At 37.0% G+C, this 18,080-nt stretch overlaps 1 protein-coding gene across 1 annotated transcript in view; it reads left to right on the top strand.

Annotated features, from left to right (window-relative positions):
• Positions 1-18,080, top strand: part of ACSS3 (acyl-CoA synthetase short chain family member 3) — a 108,325-nt gene that overhangs the window by 6,211 nt on the left and 84,034 nt on the right. The window contains exon 3 of the mRNA XM_038154186.1: positions 10,409-10,495. The gene's annotated coding sequence lies outside the window, so the exon portion shown is untranslated. The remainder of the gene's footprint in view (positions 1-10,408; positions 10,496-18,080) is intronic.

An 18,080-nucleotide genomic window follows, 5' to 3' on the forward strand; every position in this document is an offset into this window, starting at 1 on the left:
TTAGTTTCCCTGTCCAGGATCCTCTCACTAGATGTACCCGCTGAATTTTCTGGTAACTGCCAGTGACTACTGGAGGCGCACTATTGAAATCATGTCAGGATTAGGCCCCATATACAATGACATGCAGCTACAAGAATCCTGGACCAGCCTAATACTATTATTAATACTATTAATGCTAGGGCATTAATGCTATCACTACAGTTCCTCCTATTGTATTGCTAGCTGCTCCTTTTATCACTTGAGGATATCTTCTGTGCTAGGCGAGATAGAAGGACTTGATAAGTCTGAGTGATCAGAATAAGTTTGGGTCCAGCAACTTTATTTCTTGTCTCCAGATCCAGTTTGGCCGTGCCAGCTAGGGAATGTTCCCTGATTTTCCCCACTGCTTTGTTTTACTAACCAGAATGGAACATGAGACCTGTACAATGTCTGCCATTAGAAAGACTGAACTAAATTAGCTTTGCTGAAGCCAAGAGGACTCCATAAGGTTGAAAATTCCTGTGTCACATTCTACAGTGCTGTATGTGCAACCTTGTGGGCAGTCAGGCTTTGGCCTGATTATGCAACACTAAGACAATGTCAATGGATTTCAGATGGGGAGAGCTGGGTATTGGAACACTGAACAGCTCAGAAACTCAGCAAGGACAATAGCAAGAGAAGGGCACTGATACCAGCAGACTGTGGGATAGGAATTTGCTTGACTTGTAATTTTTTCTTTTGCTCTCTCCCTGCAAAAGGTCTCAATTTTGCAGTAAACTAATTTTTGTTTTCCTTCTGAAGTGAAATTAAACAGACTATTTTGAACTTGAGTTCTCTGGCAGCTAGAAGGGAAACTATATCATAGAGGGGCCAGTGAAGGTTTTAAAATCAATTTTCTTTTTTCTGCTCCAGAGATACCTTTGGATTCTTAGTATCCATGTAAAAGAAAATCTGGGTCTGTTTTCCTAGGCTGTGAAGGATTTCAAAATTGTCTTTATGTAAAACTACTGAACTTGCCTGTATTCTGGGATATTTCCAAGAGAACAGGACTATTATGGATGACTATGATTACTTAAGAAGTGCAGGGGATTTCAGGATCTTGATTCACATTGTTCTTCTGGTGCAGGATTAGAAGTAAGGTGTGGAGCTGAAAAGATTTTCCCCTCTATATCCTGACCTTGCAACACCATCCCCCATCAATTATGTGTGCTTTACACTTTTACTCTATGTAGATCTTGGAGAAGCTTTTCCCCAAACACACTGCTCATCTTCCAGGCCAACAGTGTAGAAGCAGAGCTGGCTTTAAGCTCAGCCGACTTAGGCGACAAAATAAAGAAAGGATACCATAGCATATCTGTATGGCTGCCTGAACTCCATGGTCATGCTGAAGGTGAATGTTCCTGCCTGCAGGGAACACTGTCATGCAATGAGAGACAGCAGTCCTGACAGCGCTCTGACACCTTCTATCTGTGCTGTATGGCAAATTGCTGTCTGCTGGCAGGCTAGATCCTTCAGTATTTGCTTTGCTGGAAAGCTGACTGGAACTTTGTTTGGTATAGAGTTTGGATTAGTGCCATTTCTTCCATTTACATGTGAGCAACAAGTCAGGTGAAGACCAGGAAATTTTTCAGGAGAAGACAGTGTGTTCTTGTTTCCTGATGGAGCAATTTCATGTGTCCATGCTGATTTGACAGATGGATCAAGTTAAGTCAGGGGAGAATGATAAAGCTAGTCAAGACCCCAGGATCCAGATGGCTCAGCCAACAAAGTCCCATATAAACACTATCCAGATTTATGGTTGGACTCAATCTTAAAGGTCTTTTTCAACCTGAATGACTCTTGACCCTCTATGATGGTCTCTCTAGAGACTGATGTGAAAGTTTGATTCCTTCCCTCTAGTTTCTTTCATGGTCATGCTATTGTTCCTTGATTCCTGCACTTCAGTTAAAATACCATGTTTGATACACCTAGAGGACTGAATGCTACAGTCCTTAATGTAAGGAACACAGAAATACCTGTGTTGGTATTTCTGATAAAAGCTAAAGGCTATTGACATCCATAAATCCACTACCACATATTCAACTGAGTATCTAAGTGAATTTTATGCTGTGAGACTGGCCTGCTAAGGGATTTTCTTAATATTAAGTGCAGAAAATGCTTTTTAACTGTGTTTCTATGGAATTCAACCACTGAGAAATTAAAACTGCTTTCAGTGATACATGCCCAAAGTGAATCTTCATGTACAACAAATGAATTGCTGTGAGCCATGAAGGATATTTTAGGATCCAGTGCTGCAGATATTGAGTTGTGCTAATTCTCTGGAAGGTTGAGTAGGGGAATGCCTCTGTGGAGAACTCCAGGGCTTTTGAACTTGCATTGTTCAAAGCTTCTTCTCCTGTTCCCACATAAAAATACAAATTGCATGGAGTGCAGCAAAAGAAAATACAACGGGCATTATTTTCCAGGCTTGCCAAACAAAACAGCATTGTGGACAAGTGAAGAGGAACAGTCAGCCTTTATCCTGAGCATAGCAAGAACTATTTGAGACATAATTTATCAATTGCATTAATTAGTTTTAAGGGTTAATGTTATTATTCATGGATTTATCTTCCACAAGTACAGAAGAACTGAAGAAATCCAAGAGACTAGGCAAAGCGAAGATGCATTTTGCCCATCAGTGGGTTGATAAATATTTCAATACAGAAATGGTCAATACTCTAGGGCAAAGCAAAACTGCAAGTGTTGAGAATTTCCTGAATAAAGCTTCCATCACCAGCTGTTAGGCATTTAAAAGGCATTACTTCATTTTCCACTAACCACAAAACAAATTGTGGCTGGCACAGGAAGGCATTCTAGCTTTGAATCACTGAGATTTCAAAAAAGAAAAAAAATGATTGTTTTCTTCAGACCAAAATGAAGGTTGTGGAGTGTGTTTAAGAGCAGTTTCAATTATCAAAAAAAATGGAATTTAAATATTTATACCAGTGCAACATCAGGAAACTTCAGGCATTAAATGATATTCATTAGGGGTTTGGTTTCATTCATATCAAAAAACATAAACAAAGATGAGCACATTCCAGATTTTAGATGTAGAGATTTAAAAGAGAAAATTTTCCTGCCTTCCTTTTTATGAAGACAACTTTCTTAATACAGTGTAGTAATTTCAGGGAGTAGGATTATAAATCAGCTAGAAAACTGGCCTTGTTTCTTAGATTTGGGCAGAATATAATTATTGTAAAGCTTTAGAGAACAGATGGCCAGAGATTTCAGAACTGATAAATACCAGCTTTCTGCTTTGGACTGGTGAGTGTTAGGCCTGGAGGTCACATTCAGGCTGGTCTGAGTTTTCCTGCAATATCTATATGTAGCAAGACTCTTCAGCCTCTCAGGGCTTCCTATAAGGATCCAACCTTGATCACTCAGCAATCCAGTGGGGTACCACTGGAAAGCACTACTGCACAGGGCTCCAGCACATGGCTAGCAAAGGAGTGAGACAGCTGCACCAAGATGAGTTTTGCTTACACTGGGCCTTTGTTTCTGTTGGTTATCTTGACTGTCAGCATCACTGTATCAATGATAGATCATGCTTGATTACAACCTTCTGATTTTTTTTTATTTTCACCTGAAAAATATTTAAGGATCAAGAAACAATGAATGAATCCAGAAGGGTGTTTTTAAATTTTGGGTGCAGACAGACTCAAAATATGGCAGGAGAGATCAATGGAAGCAAATTCTTCAGAACCATTTCCTTTCCTTTTAGTCCTTTCCAGACACAGTGGAGCTTCAGCTTAGCCAACTACTGCAACATTTCAGGCTGTCAGACTTTGGGATATATTAAAAAAAAAAAGATTTTATATATATATATATATATATATATACTGCTGCCTTCACATGGCTTATGGGAAACAAGGAATGTCTCTGTGAACTGCTATGTGTTTCATCCTGTCAGCACTCTGACAAGGTTCTGCAAATGTGGAATTACTTGGGGAAAAGTTGAGAAAAGACTTAAGAATCTTTGGAAGTAAAGGGATCACTCAGGGTTTATTCTGAAAGCGTGTGAGTAATTTCTGATGCCTCCCAGAGTAAAAAAGAGAAGCATTCTATGACCTGTTACAGCACAAGTTGCAAGGAAATGCTTGTGAGTCTTTCTCTAATTATCTTGAGAGTGCCTGTTAGCAATACAGGTATTCACAATCTTGGGCAATAGCAGACTGACATGCACCTTTAAAGCATATTTGGTGTTTGTAGCCTTTTAGCACAGGATGACATCTTCTAACATGCATCTTGTGATAGCAGCTACCTGAACTGGTGTGTTTGCTCTTATGCTATTGTTTTTTTTTCCACAGGCAAGAGAGATTAATCAGTCAGAAATTTAAGTCACTGCTCCCTTTAACCACTTACAGGATTAGAAAAGACAGCAACAAAGACATCAATTATTAAACCATAATTTACCTTATTGTGTCCAGAATAACTAACTTCAAAGAAAACGCCATTTATTTTTCAGTAGCACACAGCATAATTTATACATTGCATTTGAAGTATGTGAACTTCAGTGATGAGTTAACATAAATATTCAGCATTTGAGTCAGGAATCTCAGCAAAGGAGCAAACTCTTTGTCCTTATCTTTCACTGCCTGTAATCATTTCTCCTTGCTAGGTGACTGTTGCTATTCTTGGTGATTGGGCAGAGCAGTCTGTGAGGCTGACTGTCAGCAAAATGACACGAATTTTATTATCACCTCTCCATTTCTTATAGACTGCTTCATCATTTGTATCTTAGTTTTGGATGTTGTTATTAGGCCTGATGTTCTTCTGTTCTCTAAATCTTGAAGAAAAGGGTATTTTTTACTTTGACACACTATATAATGTCTTCTCCCTTAATACAGGGAGATTATAAAAATTCTTTGAAATATATTTATATAGGCAGTAAGAGTGATTTCTTGAAAAACTTATTACGTTTCTTCCTTTCAACATGTGATGGTGCATTGCTGCATTTTTTCTTTCTTCCAGTCTTTCACCCCTTAACAACCTCAGACTGTCTGAATCTGATCCAAATTCATTGCATCTGATGTACTGAATCAGTTATTTCGTGGGCTCAAAAAAGTCTTACCAAATTATTACACTCCTGATCTTTTTGTGGAAAAAAAGGGGAGGACCTGATAGGTGAAGTCAAGAAGAACTTTAATGGTCATACAATTGATGTCTTAACAGTTTTATCAGCAAGGTATCAGCATCCCAGGTCTTTTCATAGAATGACCATGATGTTAATGGCTTTTTTCTCACTCCAGGGCTCATTTTCATGTGTTGGCTTCACCTTGCTTTTTCTTCATTAATCTGCAATGAGGCATCACATCTGGGTTTGCAGTGTATGTTGTGGTCTACATATGCTGGATATACCTGAGTTTTGTGAAGCTTAATGCATGTTTTGTACAGTTCTCAAGGTTACATTCATTTAATAACTATTTGTTGCCTGCTGGAGACTTTTGTAGCCCTGGGGCCATCAGCATCATCCTCTGCTCAAACTATCAATGTCCCTGCTGTCACCTCATGCTTGAACTCCTACACTCTACATTATTTTAATAGAAAAAGTAGTTCATTCCCTATGGTAACTATTTTTTGCTATCATCTATTAGTTACAGAAATATATGAAAAATGTATAAGAATATTTTATCACACATTTAATTCATTAAAAATAATACTGTATTTCATTTTTACTGCTTGCTAACTGTTCCTTAGCTTTCAATATGACTTATTTTTAGGATCAAAGTTACTGTTTTTTCCTTTTTTAGTCAGTTCTGGAAGTGTGGTAACTATACCTTTTCTGTATTCATTGTGCTTCTAAGTCCTGACTGGCAATTCAATTCTTGTTATGAAGGAGCAAAACATCATCTCCTCATTGGTCCTATTTCCAATATTTCCTCATAACAAGTAGCTGTATTAATTATTCTAGTGGTTTCAATATTTTTTATTTCAAATGAATGCTTCATTGAACTATTTCACTACCAAAGTTTTTAATTTTTAAAAGTAAAGGAAGTAGTAATATAAAACATCTGTATGCTGCCTCTACTTAACATTCAGATCCTGCCTGATCATTTCCTGGCAGAATTTATTATAATAGTAAAAGTGGCTGTTTTTGAAGTTATTTTAATAATAGAATCAAAGCAAAGTAACAAACATCTGAATAGAGACATTCTGATAACAGGGAATTTTCTGATAAGAGGATGAGTGCTATGTATACTTGCAAGGCCCTGAATAAATTGCTAGTAAGATTTTCTTCTCTTGAATACATCCAAATTTTGTGTTCCATCAGACATGTATTACTTACAAAACTAATGTAATAAAGAACATTAGTTCACCACTGAGAAGGTGAAGCAGTATGTATTTAAAAAGAAAATATTATCAACTGTATTCTGAAATATATAAAAATCCAGTTTCACCCATTGCTATATTTACTGACACATTGCCAATGAAATTTTATCTTATTGATCTAAATGTGATAAGAACCACTAAAGCTTTTTGAAGGGTTCCAAAGGTACCTCTCAGCTTAGATGTGTGCAGATGGCAGGAAGATCTTGAAACTCTGACTCATCATTTGAGGATGGTTACATTCAAGTACATATGACCATTTTCCTGGGCATTTTTTAAATGACATAGATGCCTTACAATGGTCCTCAGAGAAAAAAAAGCCCCAGTGTTGTTTTTTTTCTGATCACTTTCTTCCTGAGAATTGCATAAAGCTGACAGGTTGGTAGCTGTTTGTGGGCAGTGTTAAGCTTTCCTTTACACAATATAGATATTATTTTACTCAATTTTTTTACATGTTAATTTTGCTATCCTTTAAAAATTGTGTTCAAGAATTACTGAGAGTAATGAAAGTGAAAAAGGAAAGATACTCAAACTCAACTTAGTACATGATTTTTCTGATCAGCAGAAAAATCTTGCAGGTCTCTTGAAGACCCTTGAAGTTCAAGAAGCTTGGTTAAATATAAACATGTGCTGGAGAATGGATGTATCTGCAGATGATTTAAGTACTTACTGGCATTAACCTTCTCTGAAATTAGGAAATCCAAGAGGTACATGTCAGGAAAAATGTCTTTTGAGAAGGAGAGAGGAGACAAGGGAAATTATATGCATAGTTGGCATGGACCACTGGGTAAGAAAATAAAATTACCTCTGCAGATAGGAGGAGATTTACAAGGACCATAGCTGTCTGTCAGATGAAAACCTAATAGCGTAAATGAAAGTTCAAACAGTGAAAAGTACAGCGTTGAATTATTTAACAAAAACTATGGCAACACAGAGCAAGCTGAGACTCTGCATGAAACAATACTAAAGGTAACACAACTGTGGCCTTTTGAATATCTTTCTGGTAGGAAACAAAGCTGTGTAAATACACACAGTTGCATGGAATAGCTGAATATACAGTCTGTTTTATTAAATTAATTGCTGTTACTATATTTAGTACAGTAATTGAAAAAGAAATTTGGAAATGCTGGTCCTGAAATGTAGAAGTGGCAAAACACTTTTAGAAAATGATGGTATATGTTTGATGTGGGCATGTTTCTCCTGTACTCAGCAATGGTGAGGACACAGATTGGAGTGTTGTGTCCAGTTCTGGGCTTCTCAGTAGGAAAGAGATATGGATATACTGGCAAGAGTCCAGTGAAGGGTCACTACAATTAAAGGACTGGACCATCTCTCCTACAAGGGAAAGGTTGAGGCTGTACAGCCTGAAGAAAAGGCAGTTCAAGGGAAACTGTTCACAATGGAAGGCTGTAAAGAGGAGAAACTAGTTTTTTTGTTGATTTTTGGTGACAAGATCAGAGGCAAACTGAAACACAGGAGGCTTGCTCTGAACATCAGGGAACAGTCCTTTACTGTGAGGGTGACTGAGCACTGGCACAGGCTGCCCAGAGGGGTTGTGTAGTCTCCATCCTTGGAGATATTCAAAAGTCATCTGGAGGTGATCCTGGGCAACCAGCTCTAGGTGGCCCTGATTGAGCAGGGTGCTGGATCAGATACCCGCCACGTGTCCCCTCCAACTTCAACCAGCCTGTGATTCTACCAGTTAAGCATTAGTATAGGTGCATATCTGTTTTGCATATAGTCCCCTGTAGGCTGTGTTATTAGAACTGCTAGTGCCAATTTGACTGGTTTTGCACTGCTGAGGACACAAAGGGCACTCTAGGGAAGGCGTCACAACTGGTAGTCATGAATTATGAAGAGGATGAAGTGCAATTTAATACATACACTAGGAGTGTTTTGAAGGACATTTATATGTGATTACATGAGGGAGCAAGTAAGAGAAGAGATGTGTGATATTTTTAACTTTCTGAACAAGGCAAATAAAAAAATCATATTAGACAATAATAAAATCATTTTGTTAGAAGACATCTGTTTGGAAATAACTGTTCTTCATACAGCCTAATGTCTCACTGATTTGTCATCTAACCTTTAAATAACTAGAAAATGCTATTTTCAGCAATAGGCTTCTGAAGTCCATAAGGCCCTTGGAAACCATGGTAATTTTCCTGAACTGTGAAAGAGACACACCTACCTGTCTGTCTTATTCACAGGCATTTGCATGTCTAATTTGTCTTGCACTGTGCTGAGATTTCACTCTGCTGGAGTGGCAAAGGGTTAAAATGAACTGTATTTTGGAAGAAAGATTTTAAAGTTTCTGGCAACCCAGTTAAATTCCTTCAGCTTCTGAGAAATAGGCTCAGCCTGATCCCAAAAGCTCCATTTCAGTCTTTTGATTAGCAGAGCTTGAGAGCACCTCTTGGCTGGCAAATTAAGACATCTAGAGCAAACTTTGCATTCTGACTCATAAAGTCTCTTTGCAAGAATCACTACCAAGCTTTGGAATAAATCCTTCCTTCAGTTTTTATGTAACTTTTTTTTATCCCAATAAGGATTTAGCATGGCAAGATATTTTGTACACAGAATCCATTGTTTGATGGAGATGGTTTCTTACAGAATACAACTATTTTGTTATTTCTGGTCAGCACTAGAAAGGTTAGTTTTCAACATCCGTTTTTTTTTTTGAATTTGTGGTACAGGACAACTTCAAATCTGCTGACCTGATTAGTGCTGGGAGACCTGAATACTGCCCAGCAGACTTGTGTCATGGGCAACACTGTTTATGGCACATAGTGTTTAGAAACCTAACAGCATCAAACACAATAAAATAATATAATGAACACAATTAAAGCTGAATGCTGTATGACTGAAAGATTGGCATATGTAATTAAATACAGGCAGCTTCCTGCTTGCTTCATTACTTTTTATGCAACTTTAAAATCGTATGGAAAAACATTTCTGCTTAAAAACACTCCTCTTCATTGCAAATCCAAGGACAACTGCAAGTTCTGGGAAACAGAGAATGAAACAGTTCTACAGATAAACAGTGTATTTAATATTTATTTAGTAGAGGAAGAGTAAAGTAGTAAATAAAAAAAAGCTACTCTTGAAAATAAAGCACTAGTTTTAGGCTGGGAGTTATGAATTTAATTAATTTCTTGTCAGTATTTTATTTTTGTAGTAGTCATTTTTACTCATGAGTGGGTGGCTTTTAGGATGAATAGCTGAAAGAATTCAACTGAGACCCTTAGAGCTGTGGAAATTTCAGTTGTACACTGTAGAAGAATTTGATAGCAAGCAAGAGTTCACTAAATGTGCTGTTTTGACACACAATGCCTTTGAATTCAGGATAGTCAAGTTTTCTTATGTAGTGAATGACATGTTCTAAAGCAAAAAAACTAGATAAAAATCACATGGAAGAGGTAGTCCAGTACAGGTTAGCTGCTTTTGAGGCTGTAACTCTTTATGCAAATTGTCCTTGCTGACCTGTGTGGTCAGGAAGGTGGGGTTGTGTTCTTTCACGAGTAGTGATGTGAGGCATCATGGTATGCATTTGTGTTGGGTGCCTGCAATAGGAAAATGGCAGCCCTGGTTGGTAGCCAAGGGAGAAGAAAAAACACAACACACAGGCAAGAATGACATATACTCCCACTCCCTTAATCTTCCTGTTTGAGAGGCTGGAATGACCTTTTAATCATAGATGTGTCAGGTGGACAGGTGCTAATAATAAGACCCTAGGCCACCCCAGTCACACTGGACATACTTTTGTGCTGCCAAACTAAGTAAAAGGGAGCAGGGAAGCAACCTTGTCTTCTAGTCCTCCAGGAGAGACAGAGGAGTTTCCCACAACTTGCTCAGAGTTTCTTCTGGTCTTCATTTCCCATATTGCTTGTGTTCATCCTTTCTTTTCATGGGTTACTACTTCACAATCACAATATTTTTAAAATATAGTTGACAATTTAAAAATCTTCATCATAGAAAAAAATCCAGACTAAATAATTCTACTTTTTATTTTTTCTTTAAATTCAACAGCCATAATATATTTCTTGTCTCTTCTTTTTTTCAGAGTATCCCTTACTCTTTTGCTTTGTTTTCTCAAGCCTAGTTATTGTTCACTGCTTTGAAGATCTGTGTTCGTATCAGCATTGAACAGGTAAGAACAGCAGAATTTATTATATGATCTGTTCATGCTGTTTCCTTAAACCTTCCTCTCTGTCCTTTATATCCTCAGTTAATGGGAGAGCAAAGGTTTATGGTTCTCTACTAGAAGTGCATCCTGGTGATGCTTAGACATAGCAGTAGTCCATGTAGTAGTCAGACATAGTACTACTATGCTATTTGTAATAAATTTGTAAGAGTTGCTTTCCCAGATACTATGGTGACCTTTCTTGGTCCACAGAAACTCATGAGAAAGACCCAGAGAAGACAGGTGGTGAGTATGATGCTGACAGTAGGTAAAGTTGGCCTTTTGTGACAGGCAGTGTTCTCTTCATATGCCATGCCTAGAATAGAGCTCAACTCCTTAATTGTGAAAGTGAAGGGAATATCTCATCTCAGTGAAGAGCTGGTTCTGAGGTAAATAAGGTATTTTCATCATTTGCTATTCTGCAGTAGCTGTTTTGGTGCTGGTGCTTCTTGAATATGAATGTAACAACACTGGCTTACATGGGTTTCTAAATGAATAGAGACACTCCCCTTGTAATGTATGATCACTCATATAGTACTGGCTGCATCATCTGAAACTGCTGTAGACGTGTTGCACCCAAGACCTTAGGTTCTGTGACTCAAAACAGAACTCAGTTAAATGGAAAAGCACAAGAAAAAAAAAAAGGCAAATGGGATTAGAGGTTACTAAGAGATGACTAATTGGTCTAATTTGTGACCATGCAAACTGGGGAAATCTGTGAAACAAAATTCTTTTTGAAGTTCAGTCTAAGATCTACAACCAGAGAAGACATCCTTTATCAGAGAAAGCTCTGGTTTTAGTTAAGGAATGCAGCAATTTTGTGCTTACTGAACATCTCTGCAACAGAATTCGTGGAATAGTTTGGAAGACTGATTGGTTGACATGGAGATAACTTTTCAATGAGACAGAATTTTTAAATGAGCTCCGTATGTGCAGATGTAGAAATAAAGTGAAAACCATCAAATCTGGTTGTCAGAAGTAGTGAAAAATAAGATGGAGGGTATTTTCTGATAGTAATTTGGGCCCTTCTGAAGTCACAGTACTACTACTAGAAACTGAATTAAAGTGGTAAGTGCTGTGCTTGAAAATGATCCAAACCAGTCAGATATTTGAAGCACAAGAGAAAGATTTATTGTCACTGTGTGAGGCAAACTCTGGCATATGACACCCCTTTGTGCCCTTTAATCTGTATGATTAAGGATTCTTATAATTTGAAATAAAGTCATGAAAGTTATTGCAGTGGAACAAGAAATTTCATGCAAAAATTTTAAATTTCCTCAGTTTATATATTTTTATAGCCTCATATGGAATTTATGATCCGTGGTGTTCCTTTCTTAGGAACTGCCAGACCGAGAAGTAAAGAAATACTATCTCTGAACAAAGCAACTTTTATTATTTCAGGAATCTGTGTAACATTATCATTCTTTTGGAGTTTTTGACTCTGAAACAATCTTCAGAAGTCCTTGATATTAAAGAACTTGATGGTTCCAGGTTATTAAAAGGACTTCTTGTTGGGATAGAAGCACCCAACCATTTAGGAGCTGAAAAAACGTGCCTCTATCATTGTAGATTTGTCTAGAAAAAGTGGGTGAATAAACATTGCTTGCGAGGTAGTGGGTTATCTAACACTTAGCAGCAGTGCAGCTTCCTCATGGTTGTACTTCATATCTAGACCTTATATTGACAATATTCCCTGAACAACTGAAGAAAGGGAGGTTTGCTGCCCTGAGTGGGCACTGCTTAAAATGTTTCTCTTCCACATGCAGGCTGAGGAGCAGGTACAATCGAGTTTAATGAGAGTCTTTCTATGAGTGTACTCGGCAAGCTGAAAAGAAATGTGTAAGGGAAACTTTAGGAACTAGTAGGCTGATGGCCTTCTTGAACTTCTCATCTCTGTATCACCTACAGAGTTCCATTTTCCTTTCTTCTTTCAATGAGAAGACAGAAGGATTGAGTTACAAAAACTTGCAGCTCTACATCTGTGTGGCAGGGCTTGCGGGCTTTAAAAGATAATGTTAGCTTGAAGTGGAAATACCAATTATTTCATTTTCTTTTAACTTCAAAATAAATGAATGTAATTTAGTCAGTTCCCTTTCACCACTCCTTATATCATTCTACATCATAAAATCTTCTGTGAAAAGGCTGAGACTCTTTTTAATTTGTATTGTCATGTTTGAAATTCTTTCAGTCAGGAAATGAAACTTCAGTATGTTCTTGTTTGTTTGTTTTGCAGAAACTTGCTTTACTGATAATTTTCTGTCATGATGCTGGAGATCACCAAAGGGTTATCTTAGCACTGAAAACATAGTCCATTGTTTGAGTTTTGGTAAAACAAACTAACAGACTATAGAAAGAGCAGAATTAAGTAACTCAACTTGCTGTGTTTTTGAGTGAAAGATACTATTCTGGCCTTGAATTTTGTTACTAAAAGTACTCCATGTGTATGAGTCTCCCACTTTTGAATAAATCCCACAGAATGGTGATAACAAAAAATGCATTAGACTTGCATTTCAGCTTCCATCCCACATTAGCTACCAAAATTCTTTTTTGAGTTTGTACTACTGCTTCTGTCTAAACATTCACTCTGTACTTGATACCTTCATGCTGAAACAAACTAAAGCTGTTCATGGAAAGCCTCCACAATGAAACATGAATAAATTTTGAAGGAGAAAATCTGTTGCAGTTCCATTTTCTCTTTTTCCAGCTGAGGAAATCTACAAGCAATACTTGTTGGTGCTATTATAAGTGCCTAGGTTCAAAACAGCCTATCTTGCTTTTCCTGCTTTTCTGCCTTATATTTTTGTTTTTGCTAACTTGTATTCCTGCATGGGCAGCAGTGATACTGAGGATGCAAAATGTTTTCTGCTTTGAAGCCTGATTTCACGTCATTATTTTGTGACTCATTAGCTCTTGAGTTGTAATTTTCTATTTCTGGTTTCTAAGCAAAGAAGAATCTTGTCAGTCGGGTTGAAGCAGCTAATTTTTGAGTGAAGACTATGTATAATAAAATACTGTCCCAAAATATAAAAGTGCTTCAACAGATGCTGCTGGGGGGAAACTGATGTCCTATCACAGTGTGAGTATGATAACTGTGTAAGACTGTTTAAAATACAGACATAAGCTTTCTTTTGGGGTTCTTTAACAAAACTGGACATACCCACCTAAGGAGTATTACAGTTGAGAGATGCGTGAAGCAAGGTGAATAAAGAAATACCTGGTTACCCAGCTAACTATAATTTCATCATGCTCTACAGAGCTGGATGAAAGCGTTCCTTCCGTGTTACTATTGCACGTAACAGAAAGAGGTTTCAGATCACAAGCAGTAGGCAGCCCTTTTATTGCTAAATTTTTCATTAGTCATGGAGCTAATGGTGATGTGTAGGTGTGTGGATGGGCAGAACTAAAGTGAAGTATCAAAAAACTGGCTCTGAAAGAGCACATGAAATATCATAGGACTGTTTCTGTCCTGGAAAAAATTTGTTCTTATGAAGGGGAGAGAATAAAATGGATCCTTATTAGGATATAGGTTTTCTTTAATTTTCACATCTGTTATGTATCTTCATGCTCTGAGAGTGTATGTGAAAGCATGTAAGTAATTGACTTACACTACCCATTCTCGTCTACAGTTCAAATAACTTCCTTTCCTTTCTCTTTGAATTATACGATCCACATCTTTTTAATAGTTCTTTACATGGCACTCTGCATTAATTCCCATTAACTTTAGATGCTGTTGATATTGCAGGTGAAGGTGTATGATTTAACTCAATGCTGTTTCATTCCTAGGGTTTTTTAAAATTATTTTCTGTATGTTTCTATACATGTGCATACAATACAAGCTGGCCTTTTTTCTTGATTCTAGTAGTACTAAAGATATGCTGCAGGACCTTTACCACTAGACGCGAGCAACTAAACAAACAGCTCTTCCATTCCTTAGTTCACATTGCAATGGATTATAAAAATACACATGCTGCTTTTCCATTTTATGCTTGTTTTTTGACATCTTTTTCAGCAGCAGAAGTTCAATGGCTAATACACACATTAACACCCAAAGAGAACCAACTTTAAATCTGTTCCTGTACTATTTATTCTCTCAGCAGAACTACAGAATTTGCTGTACAAATCCCCATTTCCTCTGTTTGACATAAAGATTTGCCTTGTATTTTTCAAAATTACAGAGATGTAATTTCTTATGAATTTATTTATTGTGGTACCTAGCAGTCTCTTGAGTACTAAACAGAGAGCCTGTATTCTGAGCCTGAAAAACAAGAATAACATTTGAAATTCTGCAATGTCTGTCTGCAATTCTGCCACCAGGACTGATTGCTTTTATGTGCATCTGTATCCATTCTTAGATTCCTGAAAAGACAGAAAGTTAATGAAGCTTGAGATGTTAAGAAAGCAAGTGAATTCTTTCTTAGTCCAATTGAATACTTATTTTGATTTTTTTTTTGTCACTACAAAGCAGAAAGAAAAAATAAACACATTTCTGAATCCTTTACCCTATTACAATAAAAACACTGGGCAAAAGTGATAAATAAAAAAGTGGGATTTCAGAATTTTCTGTATAGACAGGGAAGACCATCCTATACATGTGTCTGTTGATCTAAAGGCACTGAAGGTAAAAGTGATGTCTCTCTTTCCTAGATGATGCTTACTTACCTAGGTTTATGAATAAGAGCATTATAAATAGAAGGCCATGACAGGTTTTGAGTAGTTGGCTTGGGTGCTCTCATGGAGTATTATTTTGATAACACTGGGGGAGAAGTCTGAGTTTTGTACTGTTGATTTCATTGTCTTTAATTATATTTGGAGTCTTGCAGAAGACCTTGTATTTGAGGAGTTAGATCTTAGCCAGGCCATGTTTGCTGTGTTTAAGCATGAGCAGCTGCTGCAAGGAGATCTGCTGGAGTGGCCCATATGAGTCTGTTCTGCATGCTGAGGATGTTACGGCAGAGATAACAGTCCAGCCTGTCAGGAGAAGATGCGTGGCTTTTCTTGTTACACAAAATGTAAGGCACTACAGCATAGAAGGGAGAAGGAACATATTCACAGATGGTATTTGCAGAGTGTGCTGGGGGACAATCCATCTGTGGTCTGTTTGATGCTGTATGAAACTGTGCTTCCCAGTACCTGATGGGATGCAAGATTTGCTTGCTATCTATATTAATCTTTCTATGCTATCTTATTAAACCAGCTATGTTAGTATGACATTTTTGGGCCTTTTTTACTGAGATCCACCAAGAAATCCTTCACTCTCTCTCTGCCTTCCCCACTTGTGGTGCAGAACATTCACACTTGTAAAGTATGAATTTTCTAAAATGAAATTCTGCCTTAAAATGGGGAATGGAAAATAATTGACCAAGTACTGTACAAAAGAATCAGGCTATGAATTACTGTATGATACTGATTCAGAGAAGGGGAGAGAAAGACACTGATGATGAATATTTGGTGCTGTTTGATACAAGGAAGTAGTTATCTTTTCATAGAAAGGCCATCAAATATTTTGTGAAAAAAATGCAACCAAACCAAAGCAGAATAAACTCCAACTCCTTTCTTCCCCTGCCAAAACCCACCACCACCACCTATATTTCAGTGCAGTGGAATTTTTAGGAAACTTGAAAATAAGACTAACAAAAATCAAGAGGGTCAATTTTTGCCGATGAGTGTTTAGAAGTCATAAGTGACTCAGAAGAAATGAACTCACTGGAAATGAACCACCATTCCAGAGAAATTTTTAGAAGCTATTATTTGAACCTGAAAAATATTCCTGCTATGCTGTTCTTTTTTTCTTGGCTGGTCATAAAATAAGGCAAAAAGCATAAATAACTAGAGAATGAGAAACTCAAATAAGACATCTTGCTATTTTTTTCTGATGACCATAAATAAAACTTTTCAAACACTCATTTCTACAAGAAAGAGCAGGGACAGAGTGCAGCATAGGAGTTTATAATTGGAACAAGTAAGTCACCAAGAGAACATAATACACAAGAATTAGAAAAAAAAAGAGAAGAATTTATATGACTGAATAGAAATCAAGTACAGTATTGTGAAGTCCATTTGCATTGCTTTTCCATTTTTCAAATTATTTGAGAAAATATTCTCATGTAATTTCAATATAACTTTTCTTCTAAGTCTTTCTGGATAAAGGAGTGTATTTAAGAAATAAGCCAAGGCTATTGTTAAAATTTTAGTTTCTTCTTTAAAGGTGCATCATATTAAAAATATCCACTGCATTACATTAAAATGGCAGTATTTTAAAAAAAGTGATTATACTGTTACGTCTGAGAAAAGTAAGTACATTTTTAAGTCTTGAGTTTTGATAATTCTTTGTATAAGTGTCAGCAATATCAAAACAGCCAATCACTCCATCGTTAGAAACACTTCAAGAATTCCATATGAGAAGAACTGTCTCAAAGTTTTTATTATTTTAAAATTATTTTTAAATTCAAATAAAATAAAATATAATTAAAGATGTGTAGTTTGTTGGCACCTCTTATTTCAAGGTTAGGGTTTATGGCATCTAAATAACAATCTTGAATAATGCCTAGTCGTAGCGATAACTTCATTTTTTAATAAGGGGAATGCTGATTACACTTGTACTGAATTGGTATATATAATGCTAGTATAAAGTATGTGAAAGTTTGAAATTGGAATGGAATAGTGCATTTGTTTGTATAGTTAAAATGCTGTCAACTAATTTTCATAGAAGCTTGTGTATGACAATTTAAAATAAAATTATCTACATCTGCACAACATTTACTTTTAAAAGGAGCTACTGCAGATCCCTACCCATATCCTGATTACCCTGCATAGCAAGGGCTGTTAGGATTTAAAGGGCTTCTGCCAGGAAGGATGTTACAGAGTTTCCATTCCCCTCTGTCCACTGAACATATATCCTATTCTTGGGCTTGACCAATTAAATCTAACATATTTATTTCACAGATTTGAAAATCAGCTCCACAGATCATTACTGGTCTAGGATGATCCTATATGTCTTTTGTAGGCAAGACTCTCCTTGACACCAGTGAGCAAGACCAAAATTACAGGTGACCCACCTGTGTGTCCTACATGCATCTGCAAGTAGATCAACTGCAGCTCCTGTAATTGGCAGTGGCACTGTAGTAACTGGGAAACTGCTGAATACTTTGAGCTCTCAGGTGAGCATCCAACAGCTGATATTGGTTGCCCTAAGATCCCACTGCTCAGTTCTGTCCCAGCCTTTGGTAGAGTGATGAGCTCTGTGGTACTCAATCCTGTGCAACTAAGCTCTCCTCAGATCTCCAACACATGAAATATGCATTTAAAGATTAATTGACCACAATTTCTTTGGTTTGTGGTTCAGAAAAAGTCAAACATTCATTGGAAGTGCTCATATTAAAATCATCATGGGAATTGGCGATTTTTAACTGAGACAATGCAGTGTGTTGCTCTGAAATGGTGCAGGATGCTCAAAGGAAAAAACAAGAGAAGATCTAATTTGGTGAGAAACGCACGGTAATAACTCACTTCCACACTAGCAGAATTCTATGAAGCAGTGTCCTTTATACTGACA

Source organism: Motacilla alba, chromosome 1A (genome assembly GCF_015832195.1).
Source record: "Motacilla alba alba isolate MOTALB_02 chromosome 1A, Motacilla_alba_V1.0_pri, whole genome shotgun sequence".
Lineage (NCBI taxonomy): Eukaryota > Metazoa > Chordata > Aves > Passeriformes > Motacillidae > Motacilla > Motacilla alba.